This window comes from Macrotis lagotis, chromosome X (genome assembly GCF_037893015.1).
Source record: "Macrotis lagotis isolate mMagLag1 chromosome X, bilby.v1.9.chrom.fasta, whole genome shotgun sequence".
In the NCBI taxonomy this organism is placed as follows: Eukaryota; Metazoa; Chordata; class Mammalia; order Peramelemorphia; family Peramelidae; genus Macrotis; species Macrotis lagotis.
This window is the reverse complement of record NC_133666.1, coordinates 322,481,387-322,496,509: the sequence shown is the minus strand read 5'-3', so window position 1 is coordinate 322,496,509 and position 15,123 is coordinate 322,481,387. Positions and strand designations below refer to the sequence as shown.

The window sequence follows — 15,123 nt, the reverse complement described above, 5'->3', positions numbered from 1 at the left end:
ATAAAAGGCCAAGGTCTCCCACTGTATCTGATGCAGGGAAATGATGTGTAGAGGTGGAGGTCTCTGCTCTTGAAATTCTGCCTCCCTTAGACACTGTTTATATTTTTACCTTGACTCTGTTAACCTTGGCTTGGACACTGCTGGGCAGTGTTAAAAATGGACATTAAGTATCTTGAGACAGGAAGGACCAGCTCTGGGACTGCCATTGAAAGTTACCTGGTCCAAGGTGAAAATACCACACCCCAAATCAGATATCACCTACACCCACCTACAATGGAGGGGTATTTAACAGGAGTATTTAAGCAGCCCCTTCCAGTTCTCTTGCTTCTTCCTGCCTCTCATCACAACCCTCCCTCATTTAAATGTGATAACATCACTTCCCTGATGCCCAATTCTCTTTAAGAATGAAGTACAAACAACAATCAAATAACTTACATCAGAAGCTCTTTATTATCCTAGTTACTTTCTCTGCTTGTTGTCCATTCACTCCTCTTTCTTCTAATTCTACATTGCTAAAATCTTAGTGCAGGCAAGGACCGTGTCTTAGCCTTTCTTCCTATCCTCAAAAATCCTAGCACCATGGTTTTATGTGGCTAACTTATGTGGTTAACTCTTGAATGTTCCCTGAGATTCTGACTTAGGTTCTCTTCCTTTTTCCTTCTATCCTTATAGTAAGTGTCAACAACTTTCATGGATTTAAACATCTACCTGTAAATGATTTCCTGTAACCAAATGTTAAGCTCCAAATTCTGCAGCTTCAGTCTTGCATCTCTAACTGTTGACTGGCCATTTCAAAGGATGTTTCAAAGGATGTCATCTTAAATGCAAAATGTATGAAACTAAAATCATCATACTTTCCTGCACACTTTTCCTTCATGCTTCCCAACGTTTTTATTTCTACTCAAAAAGCACCACAATCCTTCTTTCCAGTATTCCCATCGCAGTATTTCATTTATGTCTGCCTGACTATCCCATACGCAAGGTAACATACTTCCTTCTTCCTTCAACATTTATTCCTTTACAATGTAGAATAAACATGTTCTTCACCATTTGTTTGACTCACCTTCCCCATAAAATAATAGTGCCCTCCCTGAATATTGTATTTCATTTGACTACTTCACATGGTTATTATATTTATCCACTTTCTGTTTATACTGCATGTATTTATATGTGTCTCTTTTCTTCCATTAGAATATAAGCCTATTTTTGGTAGATATTCATTTTTTGTTCCTGAATCCCCTGTACAATGCCTCCTGGCATTAAGCATTTAGTGAATACATTTAATTATACCAGTTGTGGCATTAAAAATTGTAAACGCTAAAAGGAACACAGGGTAATGTATACATATATATATATATACATATATATATATACATATGCATATACATACTTACATACATGCACACAATGGATAGAATACCATTCCTGGAGTCAGGAGGACCTGAGCTCAAATTTGGTCTCAGATACTTGCTACTTACTAGCTGTGTCTTTGTTCAAGTCATTTAAATATATACAAAGTTAGACTTTTACCCCAGGAAAAAAATTTTCAAGTCCTTGTAATTTGCTGAAAATCTCTCACTGATCAGACTCATTTGTTCTGTGGCCAACTAAATCCCATTCTTCTGGGAACAAAAAGTTTAATGTATATGATGTTGTGAGGGTTACAGGGACTAATCAGTGATCTTCTGAGTAAAATTATTTTTGTTTGTGTTTTGGTGGATGAACTCTTAAGGAATTCTCTCTCTGCCAAAGATCAGTAATTCTAACAGTGTATAGAGACTTAACTGAGTCATTGAGAAGTGAATCAGTTTCCCTAGATTCATATAAACGCTATGAGCCAGAAGCACAACCTGAATCCATATCTTTTCTCTTCCCTACTTTGAGATTGTCTTTCTCCTCATACTCCTGCTGTCACTCTAATACACTAATATTAACACTATGCAAGTCCTTACTATTCACCACCACCCCCAACCTTAAGAACAAGCTGTTCTTGTACAAGTCAAATCAGTAGGGAAATCAGAATTTATTAATATAATTTGACTTTGGTTTTTCCCTTTTCTCTTCTTTTTGTTATTTTTAAGAAAAAAGACCTATTGAGCAAATCAAGGCTAACTCCAGTAAATATGACAAAAGGCTAAGCAGAACTTAAAAAGTCACCGTTGATGCTAATCTCTTTAGCTTTTTGTGGCAAAATGGCATAAAAGTTATGGTTCCTCACCTACAGAATTTCTAGAATGGCTTATTACTGTTGCATTTTCCGAAATAGATTTTCATTTTTCTATCTTGTAAAAATGTGACTGTTATTTATATACCTTTCATTTGTCTCCAGATGTACAGCTCAGTGACACTCAATCAAACTAATGAATTATGAAATGAAACTAATAGTAACTCTGCTTTCCTGGATTGCTGAGACCAAGAGCAATTCCAAATAAATTACTAGATTTCCAGGGTGGTGGAATTTTTTGCCCATAACTCAAGCCTTTTTAAATTCACTTTTTCTAAAGAATAGATCTGACCATGTCACCCAGCTTCCCTATAATGATAAAATCTACTTACTTTCCATCTCTCCAGAAGGATCATATGTAAAGTCTTCTGACATTTAAAACTCTTCATAACCTGGTCCTTCCTATCTTTAAAATATTCTTAAACTTTACTCTCTTTATGGAAATTCTGTGATGTAGCTACACTAGCTTGTTGACTACCTGGTTTCCAATTTCAGACCCTTCAGGTTTGTAAGTCATGACGCTCTCTAAGACTATAACATAACTGAGTCATAGAACTGGAAGTGTTTGCTTAGTACATTTGTACTCTGGTCTTAAATAGTATTTCAATGATAGCTTCTGGGGTTTTTGTTTGTTTTGGTTTTTGTTTTTAACAAAATGAGTATACACTCATTTTTTGGGATCTTACAAACTTTCCAAGGATACAGCACATAGTAGCTGATCCTATTCTGGAGTCAAGAGTCTGGAAGTCCTGTGTTCATATCTACTTGTGATGCACATTACATGTCTGAACATGGGCAAGTACTTAGCCTCTGAATTGCAAGCAGCTCTCTAAACCCATAAACTATGGAAGATTTGCAACCTATACTCATTGAGGAAGTTACCACAAGGAATAAGTTATAAGTCTTTGATATATTGAAATTAAGTTTTTATCATCTTCCCTGCTGAAAAGAGAGTTCTGACACCACATAGCATTCAGAAATATCTATAGATGAAAGAAAATTTAAGCAATGATCAAATCCAAACTCCTAATTTTAAAGATGAAGATAAAGAACACTAGAAAGGTAAAGAGCCTTGCTCAGTCACATAAAAAATTAGCAGCAGACAGCAGATCTCTCTGCAGGTTTCTTTATTCAGGGTATAATAGGCAATACTATGATGGTGTGTTAAAAAAAAACACAACCTCATCTCAAAATTAATAGAATGATGTGTCAGTATAATCAGCTACTAATTAATCATGCTAATCAAAATGAGTATTAGTATGTTGTAGGTAAAACATCAGATAATCCACAAAAGGTATTTCTGTTTAGTTTTGGAATGGATTGCAGATGTTTGTTATCAGCAAAAAAAAAAAATGGCCTTATCCCCTGAACATTTAACTAGAAGGAGAAGGATCAGAATATGAAAGAGTAGAGAGCAACCAATCTGAAATTAAAAGGAAATTGCTAGATAGGATGGACAGACCCTAACTCCAATTAGCCTATTTACAGATAATGTTTTCCTCAAACTTTGTATAGGGTTCCTTCTATCTCTCCTCAAGATCCATTCCAATGTTTGTACATATCCTCTATAGAGATATAAATAAAAGAAAAAAAAACTTGGATAATTAATAACTACACAGGAAAAGTTATGATATCTATATTTGAAGAAAACAATGATAATAGCACATATGTATATAGGACTTGGACATCTAGATGGTATAGTGAATAGAGTATTGGGCCTGGAGTCAGGAATCAAGTATGGCCTCAAACTCTTACTAGCTATGTGACCCTGGTCAAGTCATTTTCATTTTCTAATTCATAAAATAAGCTGGAGAAAGAAATGGCATAATACTCCAGTATCTTTGCCAAAAAAAAAACACAAAAGGGATCACAAAGAGTCAGAAATGACAGTAAAATGATTAAATAACAAAAAAAGGCTTATCAGTTTCCTTAGTCATTGAGGTAGGTTATTCTCATTCAAAAGGTAAATAAATAGACTAAAGAAGATTAAGTAGCAACTTCAGACCTTGGATGTGAGCCTTATCTCCAAATTCAATGTATTGTTGTTACCTTATACTTCAGCTAAAAGAAAAGAAATCAGACTTCCTTATATCTGAAGAGTAATATTAGAGGTAGCAGAAGGAGGTGTTCAAAGGACAAGATTAACAAAGAAAACTCAGTACTCTAAGACAATGGCTAGATTATTAACTGAGTCACAGGCTATAAGCATTATGGAAAATCAAGAAAGGGAGATGATGGAAGATGGAAATAGAATCAGGATAATAAAACTTTAGACAAAATCTCAAACAAGGAGGACAATCACTACCAGAAGTATAAATATTATGACAAATCATCATTAAGAAACTGTCAGGACACATGTAGTTTGGAAAGTAAGAGTATTTGCTTTCTCAGGACCAACCTAAACCTTTAGGGCTAATTATTAAGGAACTTTTAAAACTTAAATGTACTTTCCTGTAAATTTCTTGTTCTGGTCTACAAGATCAATGAAAATACTTAGGAAAGGCTTCCTAGAGGAGGCTACTCTTCAGTTGGACTTTAAAGATATAAAATATTTAGAAAGGTGAAGAAAAGCGTACATTCCAAATGAAGAGATAGACTTCAAAGCTATACTTTTCATGAACACTTCTCCTGAGTATATACTTAAACACTTCAGTCCCAGTCAATAATGTCTGAACCATTGTGAAATTCTCATCCCACTTTCGTGTATTTTCTTTTATTTTTTATTTTAAAAAATTATCCATCTTACTAAAAGACAAGAAAAAGATTATTTCCATATACAGCATTAATTCAGTATAAAATCATGAATTTCTATTTCACACTGTTCAACATATATTTTTATTTTCTGTCACATTTTATTGTTTGGCACTTCATATCAGTGGTTTCTTGAGAACATTTATGACACAACAACTAAGAGTATTTCTGAAGGTACTTTCATAGATTCTTTTTTTCTACTCTACCCTTTCTCAGTGATCTCATCACTAAGCTTTGATGATCATCTTCTTTCCTGAGTACCAGTCATGCATTACCAATTGACTTTTAGAACTATTAAACCTGATGCCTTGTAGACATCTCAAATCCAACGCCAAAACATAACTTTTCCAAGACAGAAAACCTTTCTGAACATTCCTATTGATTGTTTTTTAATTATTTTTATTTCATTAAATACTTCCCAATTACATGTAAAAGAATTTTACATTTTAATGAAATGAGTCCCAAATTCTCTCCCTTCCTCCCATCCTTCTTCATTTCTCCTTAAACAAGTATATTGATATCAATTATACATGTAAAGTCATGCAAACATATTCCATTTTAACAGTGTTGCAACAGTAAATATAAAACAAAAATTTTAAAAATAAAAATAAAAATTTTAAAAATACTTCAATCTGTATTCACAATTCATCAATTCTCTCTCTGGAGGTGGATAGCATTTTTCATCATGGGTCCTTTGGAATTATCTTAAATCATTGTCTTGATCTAAGCATCTAAATCTTTCACAGTTGATCATTCTTACATTATTCTCCCCTCCATTCCTGTTTCCTGATTCTGCTCACTTCACATTTCATGAGTTCATACAAGTTTTTTCCCAGTTTTTTTCTGAAACTATCCTAATCATCATTTCTTAAAGCACAATAGTATTCCATCAAAATCATATGCCACAATTGTTCAGCCATTCCCTAATTGAGGGGGATACCCTTAATTTCTCATTCTTTACTACAACATCAACTTTTTTAATAGATTCTTTTCCTTTAAAAAAAACTGGGATATAGACCTAGTAGAGAGTTAGCAAGTATACATAGTTTTATAGCAATTTGGGAGTAGTTCTATCTCACTACCCAGAAGGGTTGATAATCATTTCATAATTACTCCAACAGTGCATTAGTATTCCATTTTTCCCCCTCATCCCCTATAGCACATGTCTTTTTTGTTTTTCCTTATTATTAGGCAGTCTGATAGGTATGAGGTAGTACCTTAATTAAAAAAAATATTTATTCAAGATAATAGGGTTAAGAGTGACTTACCCAAGGTCACATAGCTAAGGTACATATCTGAGGCTGGTTTTGAACTCAGGGAAGATCTATCTCCTACACCACCTAGCTGGCCCCCTCAAAATTGTTTTAATTTGCATTTCTTTAATTCATTTTATCAGTAGAGATTTAGAGCATTTTCTCATAAGATTTTTGATGACTTTGATTTTTTTCCTGAAAAATTCCTCTTATATCCTTTGACCATCTATCAATTGGAGAATGACTTATTTTGTAAATTTAGCAGTTCCCTATTTCTGAAGTGAGGTTTCTATCAGAATTTGTTTTGAAATTTTCTCCTAATTTCCTATTTTCCTTCTAAATTTGACTTTACTTTTGTTTATGCAAAACCTTTTTAATTCCATGTGTAAATCAAGCTTATCTATTTTACTTTCTTCTCTTCTATATAATCTGACAGATCTATTTTTATATTCCCATTTTTTTCCCTAAATATTTATCCATTTTGACTTTATCTTGGAATATGGTGAGAAATGTCAGTATATGCCTAGTTTCTGCTTAAATTACTTTCTAGTTTTCTCATCAATTTTTGTAATTAGTTTTTTCCCAAAAGCTTGGATCTTGGGATTTATCAAACACTAGATTACTACAGTCATTTACTACTATATTGTATGCCTAACCTATTCCACAAACCCACCACTCAGTTTCTTAAGCAGTACAAGATTATTGTGATGATCATTATTTTATAATAGGGCTTGAAATCAACTGTGAGGCTACCTTCCTTTATTTTTTTCATGGATTTCCACTGATTACTTGTGGTGATAATGGACATTCTTGATTAACTCCTGGGAAAGTTTCAAATTAATCCACAATACATATGATGCTTGTTTTTGGTTTTAGGTAGATATTATTTATAATTTTAAGAGTTCAATTGATTTAAGGTTCAACTGATTGCTATATTTTCTAGTGTTTGCAGTAAGAATGGTGGTTTTATTTTGTCAAAAGTTATTTCTGCATCTATTTGTATATGATTTTTATTATTATCAATAGGGTTAATCATGCTAATAGTTTGCCTAATATTAAACTACTCCTTAATTTCTGGTATAATTTTCACTAGTCATAATGTATGGTCATTCTGATATATAGCTATAATCTTCCTGATAGTATTTTGTTAAATATTTTTGAATAAACATTCGTTAGAGAATATAGTCAATAGTTTTTCTGTTTTTTGATCTTCCTGATTAAAGTATCAAAAGCAAATTTGTTTCATAGAACTAATTTTGTAGGATTCATCTATATTTTTTTTCCTCAAATGTTTTATATAGTATTGGGGTTAATTCTTCTTTAAATGATAGGTAGAATTAGAATTCACTTGTGAATTCATCTGACCCTGGATATTATTTCTTGAGCTCAATTATATCTTATTAAATTTAGATTTCTGAGATAGGATTTTGTATATATTTTACCTTTTTAATATAATCAGTCATCTTTTTCTAAGTATTCATTTCACTTAGATTGTCAATTTACCAGCATATAAGAAAATAAATCTTACTAATTGCTTTAATTTTCACTGATGATCACTCTTTTTAATTTTTAATACTAATAACTTGGTTTTCTTTCCTTTTTTGTCTAATTTTACCTATTATAAACTCCTGCTTTTATTAATTCATATTTTGTTTTCAATTTTATTGATTTCTTCTGTGATTTCAAATTTAAATTTTGAGGTTTACTTGAGGGTTCATTTTTTAAATTGCAACCCCAATACAATTATCTGATCTTTCTTTTATTGTATGCATTTAGAAATATAAATTTTCTCCTCACTACTGTTTTGGTTGTGTTCCACAAATTTTCAAATGTGATTTCATTGTTGCCCTTCTCTTTAATGAAAATGATTCTTCTGAGATGTCTTCAACTTATTCATTCATTTACTTTCCAATTAATTTTTAATTTATGCTTCTATAGCCCTTTACTCATTGTAATTTATTATGGTCTAACAGCCATATTTGTTTGTGAAGTTCATGTCCAAATACATGGTCAGGTTTTGTGAAGGTGCCAGATACAGCTGAGAAAAAGGCAGAATCCTTTCTATTCCTATTCACTTTTATCTATCTATCTATCTATCTATCTATCTATCTATCTATCTATCATATCTAACTTTTCTAGAAATCTGTTCATCTCCTTGACTGGGAGGGGAGACTTAAGGTCCTCTAATAGTATCATTTTGTTTCCTATTTCCTACTATAAATCATTTAATTTTATTAAGGAATGAATTTTTTTTTCTTTTGAAATAGTATTCTACATTGCTGTGTTGTAATTCCGGGTTGTAATACCAGATCTTTTAGCTCAGGTATCTCATGATCCAAATCTTCCAGTTCTTTAATGTAGTAACCAGTATTTTATTGTATGATTCTGACTATGGCCCCATGGTATTTGAAAATTTTCCTGAGAGCTCTGAAATTTGGTCTTTATTTCTCTTAGCTTTCATTTGGTATATTTTTCAGACTATGGGATTTCTTCAGTTTTTATTTTATCCTTTAGGATACCCTTTTAAGATACATTAACAGTTTTCCTTGATAATTTCTTTAACTATGATGTCTATGCTCTTTTTTGATAATGGCTTTTAAACAATCCAATAATTCTTTTTTTAAAAAAAAATTATTTATTTAAGGCGATAGGGTTAAGTGACTTGAGGTCTGATTTGAACTCAGGACCTTCTGACTCCTGGGCCAGTACTCTATCCAGTGCTCCACCTAGCTGCCTCCTCCAGTAATTCTTAAATTATCAATCCTTAAATCAATTTTCCAGGTCAGTTGTTTTTCAATGGGATATTTTTTCTTTTATATTTTTGACTATATTATGTTTCCTAATGTTTCATGAACATTAGTTTGCATTTGCTCAGTTCTAGTATTTTAAGGACTTATTTTCTTCAGCAAACATATGATTTTTTTTCCATTTTGCCAATGTTATTTTCATCAGTGTATTGCTGTACTTTTTGTTCATTTGTACTATTCTGTCTTCTCTTCATTGATTTTTTCCATCTCTTATATTTTGCCTATTTGGTTTATTAAGGTGTTACATCAGTATGTTTTTATACTTCCAGTATCAAGCTTTTTTACTCATTCTTTTTTACATGATTGTTTTGCATCATTCATTTCTCTTCCCAATTTTTTCCCACTATCAATCTTTTTTTTTTATTTTCTAAGGCAATGGGGTTAAGTGGCTTGCCCAAGGCCACACAGCTAGGTAATTATTAAGTGTCTGAGGTTGGATTTGAATTCAGGTACTCCTGACTCCAAGGCCAGTACTCCATCCATTGTGCCACTTAGCCACCCTTCCACTATCAATCTTACTTGATTTTCAAAAATCTTTTTGAACTCTTCCATGGTCAGAAGTCAATTCATATTTTTCTTTAAGGCTTTGCATATAACAGTTTTGACTTTGTTATCTTCTTCTTAGTTTGTGTTCTAATCGTCCCTGTCACCATTGTATCTTTTTTGTAGTCAAGAATTTTTTTCTACTGTTTGTTCTGTTTCTTTACTTTTAACTTTATGCCAAAGTAGTTTTCTGCTTCCAGATAGGAGGGAGCACCCCAATTTCAAGTTTTTTGTAGGCTGTTTTCAGAGATAATTCTGGAGACCTGTTAAATTTTTAGTTCTTCCAGAGAATTATGAACTAGGAGAAGTTTGATTGGTCTGTGAATGAACACATGCACTCTTTTCCACTATGGAACTGTGACAAGGTTCACAGTTTCCTGTTAACTTCAAGGTCTGGTGCATTAATGCTCCTCCTTTCTGGGCCTGAGACCCAGCACTGCAACCATATCCAAGAAAGGACAATACAATAGAATCCTCTGTCCATCACCAAGAAAAGAGACCTCTGTAATCACCTTTTGTATTATTACTGGGTCAAAGGGTTTATAGTTTTAAAAGTCTGAGTAAAATTCCAAATTGCTCTCCAAAATATTCATTTTCAACCTTGTGTCCCAATTAGTGTCTCAATTTTTCCACATCCCCTCCAATATTTGTCCTTATTTTCTATCATTTTAGTCCATCTGATAAATTTGAGATTATAATTTAAAACTTCCTTAATTTCCATATCTCTAATCCATAATGATTTACAGCATTTTTAATCTGATTATATATGTTTGATTTCTTCAGTGAAAAAAATCCATATATTTTGACTATCAATTGGAAATGACTCATTCTCAAAATTTTGATATATATGAGATATGAGATCTTTATTTGAGAAACTATCTTTATTCCCCCCCCCATTTTCTACTTTCCTTCTAATCTTGGCAATTTAGGTATTTTTTATTTAAAAATCCTTTTAATTTAATCAAAATTATCCATTTCACATCTCACAATGCTCTCTTTTGTTCATAAATTATTTTGCCCATAAATCTGATTTCTAATTTACTTATCTTCTAATTAACTTATATCTAGACCATGTGTCCCTTTGACCATATCTTGATAAGTGCTACAAGATATTGGTCTATGTGCAATTTCTGCCTGACTGCTTTCAGTTTTCCCAATAATTTTATTTTTACCAAATAGGGAATTCTTATTGAAATGGCTTAAACTTTTATATTTGATACTCTGTTACACTGAAATTTTTTAGGTGTTATTTTCAATATTTTTGTGCCTCTTTTACCAGATCTTAATTTTATTTTCTTTGCTTTCTTTACTAATTTTTCTTCAATTCTTACTTGATTTTGAAATTCCTTTTTAGCTCTCCTTGGAATCCTTGTTGAACTTTTCTCTAATTTATTTATATTTTCCTTTGATGCATTGCTTATAGGTGTTTTGACTTCATTATCTTCTTATGAGTGTGTCTTGATATTCCCTTATATCTACTGAACTTTTAAATGTCAATTTCTTTTTTATTGTCTGCTCATTTTTCCCCACCCTATTTCTTGGTTTGGAAATTTATATTAATTTTTGCTTCCAAGTGTGTGGAGGTGGGATTTATCACAGTCTTCAGGTTTTTTCCTTATTGAAGTTTTTAGAGATGGTTCTGGAGGTTTGGAGGAAAGGTGTAGTCTTTGTTCTCTTGATCTGCTCTGGTACTTACCCAAAAAAGATACCTGCTTCAATGGAGCTACAAGTTGTACTGTTCCTTGGGATTCCTCTCCTTATCCCCAGGGACCAGGGTTTGTACACTCTCTTGATGCAAAATTTCTTCTCTGACCTTAAAACTGTGGTTAAGAAGTGGCTAGGCAATTGAGTTGTCAAATACATCTGGTCCTGCACCTAGGGCTAGCATCAGGGCCTCTGTAATGTCTGATCAGTTGCCAGGCTCTCTTACCATCTCTGATTTGAGAGCTCCCCAAAACTGTTGCTATTATGTCACCACTACCTATTCCAACTACTAATGTTCAATTCACATGGTTTTGGGGGCAGCCTACTCCCCCTTGTAATTAATTTCTCTTTCTACCCTCCAGTGTTGTCTTGGGGCTGAAACATGTCTCACTGAGCTTTTGATGGCTCTGTTAATCCAGAATTCAATTTGAAGCACTATTTCAAAGTTGTTTGGAGGGGAATATTAAAGAGCTTGGCTGAATTCTTCTTTATTTCTCCATCTTGGCTCTGTCTCTAGAAGTCCATTCCTATTATTGTAGAATATACATATATAATCTGCATGTCTATATATTTATGTATCTCCCCCTTTTTTTTAATTCAACCAGCTACAATTCTAGTCTAACACCTAATCAAATAGCCTTCTTATTGGTCTTGCTACCTCCATACCGTATTCTTGCTACACACAGCTGCCAAACTGACATTTCTGAAGAATGGATCTGACCAGGAAAGTCTAGGAGCCAACGTGGGGCTTAGAAACATCCTACCCTGCTCCTTGCGGAAGTACTGAGAACCTTCCCTCCCCCTTCTCCCCCCTACCCCCAAGCTTGGGCAGAGAGAGACTCCTCAGCAGGCTGCCCCAGGAGCTATTGGCCTTGCTGCTGCTGTTGCCATTGCCCAGGCCTGTCCAGCTGGCTCCTCTGGACCGGCCTAAGCCCAAGAAGGATGACATGCCACCTGCTCCTCCAGAGATCCCAGACACAGGGCTCTATTACCATCACTACCTACAAGAAGTGATCCAGGTCCTGGAGACCGATGTCATTTCCAAGAGAAGCTGCAGGCCGCCAGCACAGAGGACATCAGGAGTGGGAGCCTGAGTCGGGAGCTGGACTTCGTCAGCCGCCACGTCCGCACCAGACTGGACGAGCTCAAGCCAAGATGGACGCTGCCCAGGAGCTCGAGGTTCCGATGGACGACCTGAGCCTCCTGAAGCAGTTTGAACACCTGGACCCTCAGAACCAGCGCACGTTTGAGGCCCAGACCTGGAGCTACTGATCCAGACGGCCACTCGGGACCTGGCGCAGTACGACGCGGCGCTCCACGAGGAGTTCAGGCGCTACGAGATGCTGACGGAGCACGAGCGGAGGCGGTACCTGGCCTCCCTGGGCCGGGAGCAAGGGCTGGCCGAGGAGCGAAGGCTGGAGGAGCGCCGGCGGAGGCACCGGAGCCACCCGCGGCTCCAGGCTCCCGGCAGCCCGGTCCAGCTGAGGGAGGTCTGGGAGGAGACGGACGGGCTGGACCCCGCCGAGATCAACCCCAAGACCTTCTTCAGGCTGCACGACACCAACGGAGATGGCGTCCTAGATGGGCAGGAGCTGGAAGCTCTCTTCACCCAGGAGCTGGAGAAGGTGTATGACCCTAGGAACGAGGACGATGATATGCGGGAGATGGAGGAAGAAAGGCTCCGGATGCGTGAGCATGTGAGGAGGTCGGTGGACGCAGACCAGGACCGCCTGGTGACCCTGGAGGAATTCCTCTTGGCCTTGCAGAAGAAGGAGTTTGAAGAGGCCGCCCCGAAGGGCTGGGAGACTGGAGGAGCGCCCGGCTTACACGGAGGAGGAGTTGCGACGCTTTGAGGTGGAGCTGGAGGCCCGAGAGGCTGAACTGGCGGCCCAGGCCCAGCGGCTGAGCCAGGAGAGCGAGGCCCTGGACCACTCCCAGGGGCTGCAGGAAGCCCAGAAGAAAGAACTGCAGCAGGCTGTCCTTCACATGGAGCAGAGGAAGCAGCAGCTGGCCCGAGTCCCCCGCCTCCGGGTCCTGATGGACAGCTCCTCTTCCAGCCCCAACCAGAGAGAGGAGACCAAGCAGAGCCAGCTATGGAAAAGCAGCGTTCAGTGCTAGGCCCGGATTCCCTAGTCCCTGAATTCCAGCGCTAGCGGATCTGCAAGGACACCCAATAAAGACTTTCTGGGTACCACAAAACAAAACAAGCCCCCCCCCCAAAGAACAAAATAGAAACAAAAAAAAAGAATAGATATGACCAAACCTACACCCCTACTCGTTGAACACCCTTAGCTACCTATTAGCTGCAGTATCAAATCTAAAATGCTTTTGGTGCTGACATTTGTAGTCATAAAATGGTCTCTTCCTATTTCTACAATTTTCATACACTTTATGATCTGGTAACATTCTCTACTTGTGGTTCCTTGTTCACAGTATTCTATCTCATTTCTTAGTACCTTTACTATCTGTTCCCCAAGTCTGGAACTGACTCTCTTCTTTCTTTTACCTCTGTACTTATCTAGATTCTTTCAAGACTAAGCTCAAATCTATATTCAAAGAGCAAACTTTTTTTTTGACTTATATGTAAAGAAAATTTATAGCAGCTCTTTTGATGTTGGCAAAGAATTGGAAACTGAGGGGATAAGTATCACCAAGTGAGTGGTAAAACAAGCATTTCTATATGAATGTGATAGAATACTCCTTTGTTTTAAGAAATGATGAAGAGATGATTAAGAAAAGCCTGTGATGACATATGACCTGAAGTGAAGTAAACAAAATCAGGAAAACAATATATGCAATAATAGCAATATTATGAAGATTGTCAACTATGAAAGACTTGGTAATTCTGATCAGCTCAATGTCTCATAGAATTCCATAGAATTCATGATGAAAAATTCTAGTCACCTCCAGATAAAAAACTGATGGCCTCAAAGTACACATCAATCCATTACTTTTTGTTTTTCTCTTAATCTATTTTTCCTTTTCCTTTTTCTTTGAGGGGGAGACAAGACTAATGCAGAAAATTGTTTTGTATGAAATCCTACTTGTAATGAGTTTTATTTCTTCACAATAGGTGGGGGAGGGGTAAGGAAAGAATCTAGAATTGAAAACATATTAATCGAATAAAAACAATCTTAAAAAAAGTAAATCCTATTATTTTTAGGCTTCATGACAGGGACTCAACCTTTTGATTCTATTAGTTCAGCCCGCCAAGTAGCTAACCAACAAATTCCACATAAAAATCTTAGCAATACTGCTTGAAAATACTTAGGTATCTATGATACATTTTATCATGCTATTCTCATTTCCTGAATTCCTTACCTTAATGCTCATTGTTTATCCAGAGTTTATCTTCTGATATTCTATTATTTCTTTCATAAATAATCTGACACTTCCCTTAGTAGCATCAATATTATTCTCTCTTGTATTGTTTTTTTTTTTTTTTTCTTTAGGTTTTTCTAAGGCAAATGGGGTTAAGTGGTTTGCCCAAGGCCACACAGCTTGGTAATTATTAAGTGTCTGAGACTGGATTTGAACCCAGGTACTCCTGACTCCAGGGCCGGTGCTTTATCCACTGCGCCACCTAGCCACCTAGCCACCTAGCCACCCCCCCCCCCCTGTATTGTTTTAAAGAAACCTGGTAGACTTTCTTTCTATATATTTTGAAGCAAAATGAGGTGAGCAGAAACCGACTAATTTATGAAATGACAGTATTATAAAGATAAACAACTTTAAAATACACAAAAATAACCAACACAATGATCAACCACAATCCCAGAGGACCCATGATTAAACATCATACTCGCCTCCTAAAAGAGAAAAAGAGATTGTGGACTTAAGG

At 35.8% G+C, this 15,123-nt stretch overlaps 1 pseudogene; it reads left to right on the top strand.

The window, feature by feature from the left end:
• The window catches only part of LOC141499082 (nucleobindin-1 pseudogene), a 51,558-nt pseudogene extending 38,123 nt beyond the window's left edge, over nucleotides 1-13,435 (top strand).
• Nucleotides 13,436-15,123: the final 1,688 nt, after the last annotated feature.